Genomic DNA, 16493 nt, shown 5'->3' on the forward strand with positions numbered 1-16493 from the left:
TTCATTATTAAGGGGGGGGTCACTTCTCTTTTATGTCAATTTGTTCACGTCAAAATCTTGGAGGAGTGTAGCACAAGATTTTGCTAACATTAGGAAATATTTTTCTTTTTCTCCCTCCAATAATTTCTGCATAAATTTATCGAATTGAGGATCTTTTTTGATGTCTCTGACATGTTGTTTTGTTATTTCCCCTTGATCTTGTATTTCATCTTCATGTTCCATGTTTCTATAATCTTCAATTATTTCAAACATTTCTATTTTTGTTTCTGCAATCCTTCATCTCTAAGCCCTGGTTAGAATGGGCATACATGTGTTTTGAATGTTTTACGAGATTTAAATTTTGCATAATGTGTCGCAATAAGTGATCAATTGTTGAGGAAATGATCTTTTCAAGTATTTGTTTGTTTGCAAGTTTTTCGATCTTAGTTTTGGAGTGCAACTTTTGTGATTTTTGATATGATCAAGTTCAATAAAAATGATATATCCTATGATAAAGACCGAGGTTATTCTAATCAAGTGTTGTAGTTTCATGACTAAAGGATGATAGATCCTGATGAGAAACTATGTTTGAACAATAAGTTTATCAAAGAAAATGTGATGTTGCACTTTAAGGTGTTAGATATTTAAACTTGTTTGAGGTGAATACTTGACACCTTTAGTGTGTCTAGCTCTTGAATCTATTTTTAACAGAAGATAACCTAATTGAATGACCCAAGAAAATGACCTAGTCTCTATATTTGACTGTTTGAGAAATTGGTTGTTTTTGTTTTTTGATTTTGATGTAGTTTACTAGAAACGTTGACAAAATGACCAGGAACTCTGCTATACTAACCAGAAACCCTGATAGACAGACCATAAATGCTGACAGACAGATTAAAAATGCTGAGAAACATACCAAAAATGCTGAGAAATAGACCAGAATCATTGTTCTACAATGCAGTAACTCTAAAGTTTAAAATAATGATGTGTAGACTTAGCAAATTAAGTGTTTGAACTTAGGAGATTACAATTTTGACCCAACTTTGTGATTTTCAGACTCAGAGAACTAATATTTAGACCTAAAAAAGTACAAATGAGGAGATCTAATGCTGCAACATGAGCAATTTGACATTCAACTCACAAAAGCTGTTGATTAGACCAAGGGAGCTAACCTTTAGACCAAGAGAGCTACTGTTTAGACTAAGAACTCTATTGTTTAGACCAGGAACTCTACTATTTAGACCAGGAACTCTACTATTTAGACTAGAAACTCTAATGTGCTCAACCTTGGAGAGTTAATGTTGAAATATGAGAAAGTTAACATTCATACCAAGAGAGCTAACATTTGGACTAAAAATGCAACTGTTTGGACCTTAGGTGTAACTATTTGGATTGAGAGGGCTATTGTTTGGACCAAGAGAGCTAATGTTTGGACTATGAATGTGACCATTTGGACTCACAGAGCTACTGTTTGGACTATGAATGCGATTGTTTGGACTGAAAGAGATAATTTGCTATGAAACTTGTGAATTTGACAATTTGAAGTTTGTTTTTTCAATGTTTGTTGTATTTAAATGGATGAGATCTTGACTTGACTTACAAACATAGAAATCAAATTGAATTTTTGTCCCAAAGGACACATAAAGTGTATGTTCAAGAAGCTTTAAAGAAATCCCAAGTTTTCACGAGTTTTAAATAATTGAAAACACATCAATCAGTCTATCCTAAGGAGATTGGCTTCATTATTAGTTCTTAGCCCACAACTTAGTACCCTGTCAGCTCACACAACCTTGTCACCCCCTAAAGGATGCCAATGTTTTTGCCTTTGCAAGAGCTAGTGGAGTCCCATTATGAGCCTAGCAATAAGGTCTCAAAAGGGGAGTTCGCACATATGCTCAAGAGAGACATATGGTGAGTATCTTAAGGAAAGATACTTCCCCCTCCATGCACATAGAATTTAATAATGTTCAAGGTAAACTGGGTAGCTTCTAATTTAATTGGAACTAGTAAGGGATACGTTTAGTGTGTCAGGGTATAAACTCAATTAAGAGGTCTCCTAGCCTTGAAAACCATTGTTTGATATACCCAAAGGTATGGAGGAGAGATATTCCTGAGAACTGTCGCTGCCTTGATTTTCATCAAATCTCATTTATTTTATAGTGTGGTTGGAGTACTTGGCGTTAGCCATTCCCACTTGGGTCATTCCCCTCTCACTGACCTTAATGGCTTAGAGTTATTAGCTCCTCCGAAGGGAAGATCCACAAAAGATATGCACTATTGAAAGAAAAGGATGAGTCTAGTTTTCTGATCACCTAAGAAAGGTGAGAGAATACTTGCCTATCACCAAAAACACATAAGACATGTTTGTTCATTTCCATTGTAATTAGTCTATGTGCCTAATTAATCAAAAATAAGTGCAAATCTCGGTGGCTGCAAACAAAGTTAGTAGTTTATATTGTATTCTTTGATGGTGAAATAGTTTATGACTCTAGTATTTCACAATGAAATAAGTACCTGCAAAACCAACAATCTGCAAATTAAGTTCGGGAAAATGACAGTCCAAAAGCAAAAATGAGGAATGCAACATACAATATTTGCAAAATTAATAAAATTGAAAACGCTATCAAATTGACCAAGAACACCATCATATGTGCCAAGAACGCTGCCAAATGGACCCAAAATGCTACTCTCCACACTAGAAATGTTGTCAAATAGACTGAAAACATTGACAAATATACCAAACATGCCACAATACATACCAAAAAAGGTAAAGTACAGAAAAATATGAAAATGGAGTTGAGAAGTCTCCCAAAAATGCCATTTGAGGTGTCGGAATGCCACAATAGAGACCAAGAACATGATTCAGGAGCCCAAGAGTGCTAATTGCACTCCGAAAGAGCTAATCAACCTATCAATGAAATTTCCTATAAGCAAACTTGTTAAAGATCAAAGGGGCTAGGCCCCACGGTGAGTGCCAATTAATGTGATGCTAAAAATGTGGTATATATAAGGCATACACATATAATGAGACAATAAAATGTAATTGAAAAGCATAATTAAAAATAAGATTAGAAATGCAAACCATAAGCCTTCCTTGAAATGTCCCATTTTCCTCTATTCTTGAGGACCTTGAAGGTGTTGAATTTATTGGCTCTCAGCAGAGCAATGGCCTCCAAAATGGCAACTCAAGAGTTGAGTAGCTATTTGATCATGATTGACTATGGAGATGATATGAAATCCATGATTTAAGAAACTAGATTAACATGCTATGATTAATCCAAAGCTAATTGCTAGATAATTGATATGCAAATTGCCTATAGTAATGATGCTAAGAATATGAATGCAAGGGATCCTTATTGCTCCAAAATGGGGGATATTTAAAGGAATTCCAAGGCCAAAGCTAAGGTGGTAGAAATCGATGGTCCAGATCTGATCTGAAGATATCAAGGGCCAAGATTGAGAAAGTTGGAGAAGAGGTTGGAGGAAGGGACACTTGTCATCTCTATGGTGACAAGTGTCAAGGAGCCTTGCTCATGAGAGGTCAAGTGTCCAAGGGAGGATACATGTGGCAAAAGTGTCATGTGTCTCAAGGGGAGAATATCCACACCAAAGGAGATTAGGATAAGGAGGTAAGGATGTGCAAGATAGGATAGGGTTACTTAAACCCAAGGTTAGATGGAATGGATTAGGTGGTTAAAAGTTAGGATCCATGTGCTCATTTGAATTTAGAAATTCAAATAATTAGAAAATGATAATTAATCTCAACAAACTTGAATTTGTTAATCTTAATTAGGGATTAGAAGAATTGATTTTTATGGGAGGACATTAATTAATTTAGAATTAATTAATAAAATTAGGATATGAAATGAACTATATAAATAAATCATGTAGATTTATTTACTAGTAGATGAATAGAGAAATTAATTAAAATTGCTTGTGAATTCAATTAATTAGGAAGGGGAATTAATCAAATAACTGCCTATTTAATTAAATATCTTTAGACCATTTTTAAGTGTATACATATATATACCTATAAATATATATGTATATATATGCAAAAATGTGTATATACATATGCTCAGTCTATATTTTATGAAATAGGTTTTATATATATATATATATATATATATATATATATATATATATATATATATATATATATATATATATATATATATATATATATATATATATATATATATATATATATATATATATATATATCTGTGTACGTGTGTGTTGTGTGTGTATGTATGTATATATTCGTTATTATAAATGCCTATAGTGAAATATTTCTTCCAATCTGGTTTAATTTATAGAATAGCTAGTTGCAAGTTAATGAGTAGAAATGTATTTAAAGATATACATTCTTATGTATAATGTATTTATATACATAAGAGTATAAAAAATGCTAATATGACTTTTAAATCTCAATTTTTTTTGGGGGGGGAGGGTATCTAATAAGCAGTTTTTAAGTCATTTACAGATGTATAAGTAGATTTAAACTCATTTCATTTACTATTGTTGTAATAGATTTTTATTAGCCATGGATTTGATTTAACTACTATATCTTTTCCACAACTAGCTATTTTTCTACATTGATACAAATGTAAAGGCAGAAAATAGAATGAAACTCTTTCTTTATTTTTTTCTAAGAATAATCTTTCTAGAAGTGATAGCTAAATATGAGTTTATAACAATGTGTAAATAATACAATACTAGTTTAGGAAATGCATAGTTTCATTGATTTTAACATTAACTTAAATCTTAAAATAACAACTCGATGCCATTTAAAAGGTAAAACTTTTTCCAACTTTGTATTTTTATCAAATAAAGATTACAACTAACTTAACTACACATTTCTTGTCTCGTTTTCTTTGCTGCTAAATAATTAAAGGAACAAATACATTCTTTTCACATACTTTTTTTGGAAAATCAATAGTAGGAAAGTGAAATAAATAGGTTTCTTTTCCCTTTTTACAACTTTTTTTTTTCAAATTTCACAAAACACATAAAAAGGAACAAAATCTGAAATATTCACGAAGATGCAACTTGATAACATTCTTCAATCAGCCACATAGGTAACTCTTTTTCCTCAATCTTCTACAACCAATATGCAAACCTCCAAATAAAAGAACTCTTTTGTTTGTGACCATGGAGAGTCACCTCCCAACCTAGGCCTACATGAGGCCACCCCCGAGCTTGGGAGAACTAGGTACCAAACAGGTTACAAACAAGCTTTCACACACATACAATTTCCAAAATACATAGAGGAATCATTCAACACAAAAACTCCCAACCGAAGCTTAACACATAGTCATAAAATGACATTTTCAAAGAGGAGTGAAGGTGCACTAGACATGGGGAGATCTGTAAGTATATTACAATAACCATAGCCATCACAAGGCCAAAACCTCCTTCTAAACTTCATCTCTCATGACCACCAAATTTCCTTATGACCCCCTAAGGCTTTCAAGCCAAATCATTCCCTTATGACCCCCAATTAAAAAATAAGATGTAGCAAAGATCTCAGATCCATGTTTCCCTCCCTTCCCTGAAGAGAGACTCTACACTCTATGATGTGCTACTATTTACTAAGTTGTCATTAGTTTTACGTCCAAAGTCATTCTATATAATCTAGTCGGTTATTACTACCAAAATATTCAGTCGATAAGTACGGAGCAGTCAGTTACAAAAGTTACAAGTCACAGAGTTTAGTATACACTGAGCTATCTACTGAGTAACGTTCTATGACTATTGAGTAGAAAAGATGGCATACAGAGTTGATACACACCGAGTGAAATGTGTTACCAGATTCATTTAACCTAGACACACATGTGGAAATGTGTTACAAAGATCGAGGAACAAGAAACTGTTAACACATTGGAAAATGTACTTATAGATTTTATATGATTTTGAGGACATCTATCCAATGAAATAATTTGTATGGTTATTCATTCATGAATCATGTTTGTAAGATCGAAGCATGAACAAGAGATCTATTTATACAGCATGAATTGAGAATCAAATATGTGTGTGAAGCAAGACATATGTGAAAAGAAAAATTATGGGAACGCATTCAGTGTTATGACTATTATGATTGACAAAGATACAAAGAGGTCACCAAGAAGGATTTCTTGAGAACAGTCAAGGAACAGAGTAAACAGAAAGTTTTACCGAGTTAATTTATGATTTACCAAGGTATGCTATAAGCAAGGTAATTTCATTTTGAGCACATAGAATCTGCTATAGCATTTTAGATGTGAAGTTGTAGATATTTTGTAAGATTTTGATTCTAATATTTTGAGTTGTAAGAGAAATCTTTAACAGGGTAAAATACTCTAACAAAGTCTATAAATTGTAAAGCCTTTAACCAGGTGCAGCATTTAGAATAAGTGTTGTAAAATCCTTTAGCAAGGTAGATCTAAAGATCTTGATACTCCTAATAGGGTAAGCTATTAGAAATAGCTAAACATGTAGCTCTAACTGAGCAACTTTTATTATTGCAGTAGTGAAGTTGTGGGTGCCATCCCCGCCATAGTTTTTCTCTCTAACAAGGAGTTTCTGCGTAACCAAAATATATGTGTTATGGAGTGAATCATGTATGATTGTTATTTATTTGTTTTAGCATTATATTATGTTTCAGCAATATTCAGTTTATGCTTCACAGTAAATTTATTGTTGAAGAAAAGATTTGAAGTACTGATTCACCCCTCCCCTCTCAGTACATTAGCTTTCCATATTGGGCCTAACAATTGGTATCAGATCTTCAAAATTGGAAAAGGGTTTAACTACCTAAAGAGAAAGATCTTATCAATGGAAGGCTACAAACAATCTCGGAGAATTGTGAATCTTCAAAATGAATTGGATCATGCTAATCAAGTGATTGCTGACATGCAGAAATAAATGCAAAAATCTCTAAAAGTTAGAAGAAGATTGTCTGATGATTTGCAAGACTCTCAAGAGCTAGTGGAACAAATTGAGACATCATCTGAGAATAGTATATCTGAAGAGACTCAAGAAATGATTGGAGCATTGAAAGAAAAAAACAAAGCACTAACTGATTAACTAAAAGAAATGAAAAGAGATCATGAGTACTTCAGCACACAGATGACTGAAAATCTTGATGCATTGAGGACAACCGAGGACAACATAAGAGATATAGAAAGGGAAAAACAATAGCTTGAAGCATTAGTGTCTGAAAATAATGATGAAATCACAAGGATGATTGGAATTCAAAGTAATCTGTCAGATCAATTGGGTTATGCACATCATGAAGCAAATATGAAAGATGATGAGAATCAAGCATTGAAACTTGAAGTATCAAGGTTGACCGATGAACTTGAAACAGAGAAGAAATCCAAAGAAACATTGAAGAAGAGTTATGAAGCATCAAAGTGATAGTTCTGATACTTAATGTTAAGTACAGACTTCCATAAAAACAACAGATTCAACCTCGATAACATATACTTCATCAATATAACCAAAATTGCTAAACATGCAAACTCAAAAGCATATAAACATCATAACACTCATAACACCAGATTTAACGTGGAAACCCAAATAGGGAAAACTACTATGGGATTTCAGACCCACTAAGAAATATACTCTTCTAGAGTATGCTCGGTTAAAAGAAAATCCTGTTAAAGATTACAAACACATTGCTAGATGTGATCCGGTTAAGGGATTTCCCTCAGATCTGTTAGGATCTTCACCTTGTTAAAGGATTTTAAACACTCAATCAGAATGTCACCTTGCTAGAGGGTTTTACAAATAAGACTGTTAAGTCCACTCAGTTAAGAGATTTTCTGTCACTTTACAAAATAATAGTAGTAAAAATCTATCTGCAACTTCACATCTAAAATGCTAAAGAAGATTCTTATTTGCTCAATACAATCTAGTCATAGGACTTATCTTTTCCATCTACTAGGCTCTATACTCTATTATTCAAATAGGTCTTCAAGCTTTTGTGCTTGGTAATCACTATGTAGCATCCCTATGCATACAATTGCTCGCATGCATTGTTTATCAACAGTTCCTTATTTATAAACAATTTTCCAACCGCTTAATCTCCTTGATCACATTTTCCATGATCAATCATAGCCATCAGATCTTCAAACTTGACCAGGTTCAATGTATCCTTTGATCTGAAAACATTTTACCCCACCTTGGAACTTGCATACATTTCTTGGAACTTGTGCTAGGGTATTGCGGTTCAATCTGAGCTGTAGATCTTCCTATCGATTTTCCTTTGCCATAGATTCTTTAACAAACTTCATGCATGGCATACCAATCATTTAATCATAACCAGCTCATCAGCTTCCTTCATTAAATAATGCTTTTATTCATTCAATGCATTCTGTTATTACTCGGTTGCAACTTGGTAAATACTAAACTTTACTCGGTAGACATTCTGCCTTCATTAATCGATAGCGATAACCTTAGGGTTTACCGACTAGGTTCCTTAGGGTTTACCAACTAGGTTATTTGCTCGGTAACATAGTATAGTATTAACCTTACAATCAACAACATATGTAGGATATCAAAACAATCTAAACATCATGATCTCATCATTGTCTAACTCGATAATAGTTGCCCATTGAATAACTTATTTCTCCCCTTATTCATCACATTCTTTCTGTGTCTTTTACCAACATATTTATTCTCTCCAAATCATATTGAATTAGAAAATCAATTTCTTGACATCAATGACAAAATAATAATATTAAGACAGTAAACATCCTTAATCAGTTATATCCATAATCATCAACAACCTTCTCAATATCCTTATTGAAATGCCAACAATCTCTTATTGTAATTGGAATGCCAACAATCTCCCTTTGTCTGTTATAATGCCAACACAAAGATGTTGGATGAGCAACTGAATACAAGAAGACCCAACAAAGATGCAGGACTCAGTTACAAAGGAAAAGACTCTACCGAGAAGGGAATCCACACTATCGAGAGAGGAGAATCATCAAAGCAAGCTAGAAACAAGAAAAACATCAAAGGAAAGAAGCCTATTTGCAACTACTATGGAAAACAAGGACATACTACCAACATGTGCCAAATTAGAAAAGGTAAGCAACTGAATGCTACTAGGTCTAATGGTTATTGTAACAATTGCAATAAGTATGGTCACACATCCAATCAATGTAGGACTAAGCCTGTTAACAATTATCAGAAGGCAAAATTCAAAGAGTTTTGTAAAAACTACAATAGATATGGACACAGTACCAAGAGTGTTGGTTTAAGCAGAAAAACTATATGTGGTCTGCACACCAAGCAAATACTAGAGGCTACCGAACTTACACAGATCCTAACCGACAGTATACTGCAGTACCATGGGATTACAATACAAGGATATGGTGTGAATGTTGTGGAAGATATGGACATATAAGTGCCAACTACTTTATAAGGTTTGGAGTGAACAACTGAAGATCATGGAGAAATCCTGGTATGGCATGTTTTCATTGTCACAAAGTTGGACACTTGGCTAGAGATTGCAGAGATCAACCTAGAGGAGATATTGAAGAAATAAAAGGCAAATTCCAGATGATTTGGAAAAAGAAGGAAATTGTGTCAAATGAAGACAACACCTTACCTACCAAGTTAGGTGCATCTATTCCAAATTAATTGGTAAAGGTATGAAGGGACTGTATTCTCTCAAGGTTAAAATCTTAATAGTTCCTATTTTATCATGTACTTAATTCAAACTCTGCATAGCTAAGATGCATTAGCAAATTTGTAATTTTATCAAGTCTTTTGGAGCACTAGTCAAGTTGGTAAATGTAAGAAGTCTGGCTACTCGGTAAAAGCATAAAAAGGAAGGTAAATCGGTTTAGTGGAACCAAGTGCATTTAATGTTTTCTGACCTAACTGCATGGAGCTTGATAAGGTAAAATGTGTACTTAAAGCTTTTGCATGGTCATTTTATACTTACCAAGTTTTTAGAAAGCAAAGTGAAGTGATTCAAGGTGATCAAATCTCTTTTGAACCGAAATTCAAGGTATTTATATCAATCACAACGCATTGTCAAGCAAGTTAACTGATCATATCAGTTGTGAATATCTGTTTTATATTTACTAAGTGGAAAGTGTTTGTTGGTTAAAAGTTTTCAATCCCTAAGGCTCTTTCATTAGTGATTATCCAAAGTTTGAAATGGCTCCTAAGATTCAGAAACCCGTTGTTGTTGAGAACATTGAGAAGCCCTCACTGAAATACTCACTACCTCCCAAAGTAGCATCTGAACTAGATGATAAAATTGCATTTTCACTCATTCTGGATAGGGTTTTATTATTTGAGGATGTTAGATTCTTCACTAAGTGTCATGTTGAGGAACTAGGTCACACAGAGATCAAGGACACATATGATGAATTGTATACCATGGAAAACTCGATAGCAAGTTTGAACATATTAAAATCAAGGGATTGACCGAAGTCCTAACCTATCTGTGAGTCTTCAAACCCCAATGGGTTAAATTTGTTTTGAGCAGAGTTCATGATGACTTTATGTGGTTAGAGGAGAAACCATTAGAGAGCACCAAGGAAATCATCCACTTGATCACCGGTTGCCCTATTTTTTACCATGCCCAAGCTCAGAAAATGATTTCACAGAGGGAATTGATCACTTTAACCAGAGTTGAATCTGATTGTAGAGGTCTGAAACTAAACAATGTCACAGATGTAGAGCTGAAGTTTGCAATTAGAGTCATAGGTTATTGTTTCTTTCAATTGGCAAGGGAAAACAATGTACCCTATGCTGCTATTGATTTAGCCTATAAAATTGTGAAGAAAGGTATCAAGATTGATCTATGCGAAGTGTTGTTGAAAAATCTATTTGAAAATCTCAACACCATAAGGAAGTTGAAGAAGAACAACTCGACAAACACACTGAAATTTGGATCACTTTTGGTATGCATGTTTTTCTATTTTGAGAAATTCTTTCCATCAGTCGGTAATGTAGTTTGGGAGCTACACCAACCAATCACCCATCAAATCAATGACCTCATCAAATAGCTAGGTGATAACTTCAATGAGATTATGGATGATTATTTTAGCAAGTTTCAGGAAAAGATGCATAACAGGCACAGGATACCACCCCAGTTAGTGGAAAAATATAAGGACAATATATGCTTTGAAGTGGACACCGACTACTGCTATATCAATGTAGTAGAACCAAGAACTCAATCTTTACCACCTATGGGTTATGAGATTGATTTTGACATTACACAGCACCAGATAGATGTTTTTCTTCCATTGCCAAGGCATGCTACCGAGATCAGATATGATACATATGAAGAAGTTAAAGAAAAAGTCAAAATGAGCATTGTAGTACCAAAGGCTACAAGGAAAGCAACAAAAATGATTAAAGCATTAATGGCAAAATTTGGAGAAGGTTCTTCCTCCACTCCTGTCAAGAGCATTCAAGTCATCATCGAGGAGGAATCTGAAGCCTAAGAAGTAGCTATTACATTGAGCACCGAGTTGCCAAAAGGGAAAATTTTGAAAAGGAAGAAATGGGATACATCACAGGTATCACCGACTCCTTCAGTAAAGTGCCCAAACACTAGATCATCTGCAGTGTCACCGAGCAAGAAACTGACAAATGTTGCAGTTCCAAAGGTAACAAAAACTTATAAGAAATCTACTCAGAGACTCATTTTGAATAAAGAGTCCATTGACACCGAATCTGAAGACGTAAGTAAATTTTAGATTGTTAAGAGTAAAAAGGAAAATGTGCATAGTGTTGATAATTTTTGTGCAAACCTGAAACAATATGGTGGATTTGGAGCATTTAGATATGTAAAATATGACTCCAGATCTGATGCAGAAAAGAGACAAATAGAAGAAGTTGTAATTTGCACTCTTCTGAAATTCTGATTGGTCCCATTGGAAGTAAATAATTCTCTTCCAAAAGAATTGTATTTAAATATTGATAACAAGTGGAAATATGCTATGGACTCGGAAAAGAAGATGAGAGAAAGAAGTTTGGTACATCTTGTTGGCATATGCACACTCCAATGAGACATTGTATGTGATTAAAGGTTTTGTCATTGATGGCAACCTTGCAATCCTATGGCACTAGCAAAGGCATTATACTAGCATCAGCAGATCACACTCTACATCGGCACTCAGGACACCGGCACAGAGGCCGACAGGATTTTGTTATATCATATTTTGTTTATTATTTTGTAAGCCAACTTGGCATATTGTAAAATGACTCTTATTTATAAAAGAGATCATTGTAGACATTTAGAATAAGAGAAGTAAGCGATAAGGAAAATATTAGGTAGACCTATCATGCGAGATATAGGCTAAGGGTTTATGTAAGAAGCAGAGCAGCAACCGGTACTGGATCAGGCATTATAGATGCTAATGTAAAGTAGTACAAGATATTGTATTTGTATAATCCTCATTGTAAGTCAGTGTGACTTCCCATTGAGCAGTGAGCTCTAGGTAGTTGGCCTTCCTACATGTGCAGGCCCCTATTGTAAGTAATATTCTCTTATTGGCCAGTGAGTGAATATTGTGGGTCACAAATCCCACCGAGGTTTTTCCCACACCAGGTGTCCTCATTAAATCCTTGGGTTATGGTGTGCTTTTCATGTGGATACTCTTAATTCTATTTATTACATTATTTCTTGCATACCGGTATACTATTATAATATGTTCTGCGTGTTTTAAGTTAAGAAATTCTATAAACCGGTTAGATACTGATTCACCCCCCCCTCTCAATATCTGTGGGATTCCTAACAATTGGTATCAGAGCTTGGTCCTATATTTTCAGAAGCCTAACAGCTTGAGGAAGATCTTGACACTGGTAAAGATGGAAAATCTGATGAAGCAACTTGAAGGAGCTCTTTCAGACTATGATGCAGAGAAATTGAAAAATATCAAACTAGAAGATGATTTAAGGGCAGCTCAGGATATCATTCAAGCACTTCAAGAAAATTTTACTGTTGCAAGAAATAAGAGAAAAGAACTTTGTGAAAAATTGCAAAATGAGAATGATGAAAAGGAATCACTTAATGATATGATAAGCAAGCTGAAACAAGAGAACATGACAACAAAGAATGAGATGCAGGATATGACTATGAGATTTTGCAAAGAGATTGAGGATAGGAAGAAGAATGAAGAATAATTGATCAGAAGACTAAGTGATGTAGCAAATGAGAACACAAGACTTAGCTATGAAAATGACATGTTGAAGATAGATCTAATGCATACTCAGAATGACTCAAATGAACTGATGAGACAAAAAGAAGTCTTAGAAAGAGAACTAGAAATTGCAAATCAACACAAAGAAAAATTCAAGAAAAGCTCAGAGGAACTTGGCACCTTACTAAAGAATAAAAAACCTAAAGGTGACACTTTAGGAATTGGCTTTGAAGTTGGTGAAAACTCTAGTACTACAAATACTCAGATTCACAGCAAACCGGTAAGATAGCCTAATGCTTATAAATTCAATGGAAAATGCTTTAACTGTAATAAGTATGGTCATAGAGAAAATTAATGTAGATCTAGAAATCATCAGAATATCAACACACCCACCGGTCAATGTTCTAAATGCAACAAAGTTGGTCACAACTCTAAAAATTGTAGAATGAATGTGAGATGTTATGTTTGTGGAAGATTTGGACATTTATCTAATCAATGCAGAACACAAACCGGCATAGGTTATGGGAAAGCTATTCAAAAGAATAATGTAACTTGTTATGCATGTAATAATATTAGGCATATTGCTAAATTCTGTAGAAGTAAAGGAACACCAGTAGACAATAAAAGTTCTAGCTTGAAAGGTAAAGAAAAGGTCGAAGAGGTTAAGCAAGAATTCTCAAAACAATGGATTAGAAAAACTGATCTAAATATTGGGAATACCCCTCCACCGGTAGAACCAGTCAATACTCCACCGGCAGGACAGAGTGATGCTTCACCAGTAGGACAGAGTGATGCTTCACCAATAGGACAGAGCAGTGCTCCACCAGCAGGAAGTTCTTCATCTAATTGAAGAAAGTTTCCTTGAGGGTTTGGCAATCTAATGAACCATATGATATTATTCCCTCGGTTAGAGATAAGAAGTTGGGAATTACTTCTTACCGGCAAACAATGTTAAGTGAAAACTTAACCGGCATGCATTTAATGTGGTAGATGGTGAAAAGACACTATAAAATTGAGGTTTTGGCTCCATTTCATTTCACCAAGATTTCAAACCTACGAATAGCGCGAAGATTCTGAGCTAAGGCATTTCGAGCAAGAAGCAAGATCACTCCAAGAAATCATCCATCCTAAAGGCAGTAAAAGGTATTTTATCATGGCATCCACCTCTGCAATTGAATATATAGCAAACCCTACTATTGTTGAAGTGATAAAAAGACCTAGGCCCATATTAAAGTTAGTTCCTGAGGTAGCTAAGAAAGATGATACCTTAGGTTCTTTTTCTCAAATTCCCAAGGGAGTTGTTTATGGTGAAGACCCCAAAATGTACATCCACTGCAACATTGAGGAACTAGGAGATGAAGAAATTAAGACAATGTTTAAAACTATGATATGTGATAAAACTGGCGATGTAAAAGATGAACATAAGATCATTGAAACCCTAGGATTTACAGAGATCCTTAGCATTCCTAAATTCCCCAAGGATGTGATTAGGATAGTCTTAAGCAGGATACATGGTGAATTTTTCTAGTTAGATGCAATCCACAAAATCACTAAGGAAGCTGTGAAAGCTGTCACAGGGTTACCAACCACCAATAAGAGGCCAGATAAAATCAAGAAGGTATCCAATGACCTAGTTACAAACCTAACTGGTGCAACATTCGACAAGAGGTCCCTAAGAGTTAATGATGTAATAGACATTAATGTAAGATTTATCAGCATGATATTAGGGTATAAAACTACTCATGCCAATAGACTCAATTCAGTTTCAAGTTTATGCATTAAGACTACTTATGATATGGTCACAGACAATGCAAAGATTGATATATGTGAGTGATTAAAAGATGAATTAATTGACAACCTTGGAAAGATTAAGAAGGACAAGAAAGGAACTTTTAGGTTTGGAAATCTATTAGTATGTCTGATGCTACACATAACCAAACAGGTTCCTGATATAGGCTACAGAGAACTTGGATATGATATACCGGTAGGCAAACAGTTAATAGAACTATTCAATAACATGGGAGAAAACAAGGAAAACAATAGTCATGACTTCTTTCAAGCATTAAAGGCCAAAATGAAGAAAAGAATCAGGTTATCACAAAAGATTGTCGACAAATACAAAGATGAAATATGCTTTGTAATCAAGAAGGATGAAATCTGGATGGAAGCAGTCATCCCTAGGATAGTTTGGGTAACTAAGATGGGCTATGAAACAGATGATCATATAATTGAAACATATGCTAAAGCACTTCTAGAATCCCCCAGAGAACCTAGGGAAGAAATATTTGGTAGTGCAGAAACTATTGAAAGCCAAAAACAATCAAAGAAAAGAGTGAAAAAGGTTGAGGCAGTTGTAAGGAAAGGTTTTAGACAAGCAAAAGCCATCAAAGAAGATGTGTTAAAGAAAACCAGTATAACAAAGGATGAGTTAGCAGCTCCACAACCTGAAACTCACCTATCACTAGTAGGTACTTCTTTGGAGAGTGACATGCCTACAACTTTCAAAAGAGTTGTAAGGAAAAGAGATCCCTCACTGGCAACCACACCCTCACCCAAGAGGACAAGACAAAAACAACAAGCAGTGAGATCTCTAGTAAGAAAGGCTACACCCAAAAAGAAGAAAAGGACAAATAAAGACTTGGCCCCTCTTGATATACTGTTGAATGAAATTACAAAGGAAGGTAAATTAAAGAATATAGAGAAAATATATGACAGTCTAACAGCTGATGAAAAAGAACAAATTGAAAATAGTGTTATATTGCATATAGATATGTATAAGAAGTTTTTGATGGAAGTAGTAAATAAAATTCCAAATGAACTATTTAATAGACTGGAAGCAAGAAGACAAGCAGTAGTAGAACTAGACAAGAAGATAAATATTGAAAAACTACTTGATGTATATCCAGTAAACTCACCCAAGGAAATTTATGACATAATTGCTCAAGCCAACTAGTCAGTATTTTCTACTGCACACTGGCACATTGCTTTAATGGTTGGAAGAGTCAATGAGGTGACTGAGGAAACAGAAAATGGATGGGATATATTCCTAGTTGAAAAAGAAAAACAAGAAGAATACAGGAACCCCAAACCCATAAAAGTTTATCAGAAAGATAGAGACAAGGGGAAAGGTAAAGTTGGTGGACCACCTAGTATCAAGGTTAGAGACAACTTACCCCCACCTCCTTTGATTACTCCACTAGTAAAAACAACAGCTATAGATGATCAACCGGTAGCTGAGAGTATGGATGTCGAGGATGATAATCCTAATCCTGAAGTCTTATATATTGTGGATGTTGATGCTCAAAAGATCAACATTGTGGTAGACAAAAATACAACTGATAAGACTGACATGGC

The sequence above is a fragment of the Cryptomeria japonica genome, chromosome 10 (genome assembly GCF_030272615.1).
Source record: "Cryptomeria japonica chromosome 10, Sugi_1.0, whole genome shotgun sequence".
NCBI lineage: Eukaryota > Viridiplantae > Streptophyta > Pinopsida > Cupressales > Cupressaceae > Cryptomeria > Cryptomeria japonica.